At 31.8% G+C, this 1,310-nt stretch overlaps 1 non-coding gene across 1 annotated transcript; it reads right to left on the bottom strand.

Moving 5' to 3' along the window:
* On the bottom strand, positions 1–102 carry LOC132649645 (U6 spliceosomal RNA). Its single transcript, XR_009588126.1, has one exon. It is a non-coding gene; the product is annotated as a U6 spliceosomal RNA (small nuclear RNA).
* Positions 103–1,310: the final 1,208 nt, after the last annotated feature.

The following is a 1,310-nucleotide window of genomic DNA, read 5'->3' as shown; positions in this document are numbered from 1 at the left end:
TATTGAATGAGCTGCTTGATGAAGGCATCTGCCATCCTTGTGCAAGGTTATGCTAATCTCTGTACCATTTCAATTTTAGTAGATGGCCTTAGATGCAAGGCCATCTCTTACCCTCAGAGTCCTTTCAACTGTTTCAACCAATTTCCTCACATGCCAAAGAGTGACTTCTTCTGAATCTGGCATTTGTTTTTCTTGTTTTTAATTGTAGTTTTCTATAAGAGCACAGTCCTAACCAATAGCTTGGTCAGTGATTTTCTAATAAACTTTGTGTGTTGCATTCCTTTGAAAAAGTTGTAAATGGAATAATATTTTATATGCTTTCTTATGACACAGCATATTCGCTCAACATTTAAGTCTAGAGTCTCTGTGTTGTTATATACAGTCAGTTTCTTTCATTTTTCATTTATTTATAGGGTATCATATTCCTAACGTGATCCCAAGTTCTCTTGGTTGAACATATTCTAAAGAAGAGATTGTTGAGTGATAAGTTATAGACAATCAAGCTTGGTTGTTGTTTATTTTAATTTCTGTCAGCTGGTGAATAGAAGTGGTAGTTTTATTTGGGTTTGGTCTGTATTTCACTGAAAACTAGGAAACTGAGCTACTATTATTATCTTTTGAAAATGTATATTACTTCACATTGTTTTAATCATTGAAGGATTTTATTTTTAACAGTGGAAATAGAGCCGAAGGCTTTCTACATGCCAGGCAAGTGTTCTACTACGGAGCTAGACAGCAGCATTTATTTTATATTTGAAATTAAAAAAGTTTCATAAGAGTTTTCATATTTTTGTTCAGATTGCCATTTTGGTATTAACTTGTAGGAATTCTTTATAAACTGTGAATTTCTTATTGATTACAATGCAGTTTGCAAATATCTTTTCTCATATATATTTTATAAGAAGACATTCTTTAGCAATTAGGTTGTTTTCAGAGTTGTGATACTGTGTTATCCCACTGATAATTTTGTAGTGTTGGAAAAAAAAAGACTTGTATTGAATAAGATAAATGTCAAGAGTCCAATTATCTGACCAGAAGGTATGAATAACTTCATGGAGTCTAAATAACATTGCTGAATTATTGTCTAGGCATCCTGTTCCAATTTTCATGACGGAAATAGTTAAAGACAATTGCAGCTTTACTCTAATCAACCTTAGTTTTGGTCACTAAATATTTTGCCTGGGCTAATGTGCATTATATTTTCCAATATCGATTTTCTGAATTGCCCAATTTGCATTTCTTGATTATCAGCGTGAATGAATATTTTTCACAGTGATTGTTTACTACTGGTATTTTTATTTATGTAAATT

Source organism: Meriones unguiculatus, chromosome 20, assembly GCF_030254825.1.
Source record: "Meriones unguiculatus strain TT.TT164.6M chromosome 20, Bangor_MerUng_6.1, whole genome shotgun sequence".
In the NCBI taxonomy this organism is placed as follows: Eukaryota; Metazoa; Chordata; class Mammalia; order Rodentia; family Muridae; genus Meriones; species Meriones unguiculatus.
Note: the sequence above shows the minus strand (reverse complement) of the source record. Positions and strands in the feature narration are given on the sequence as shown.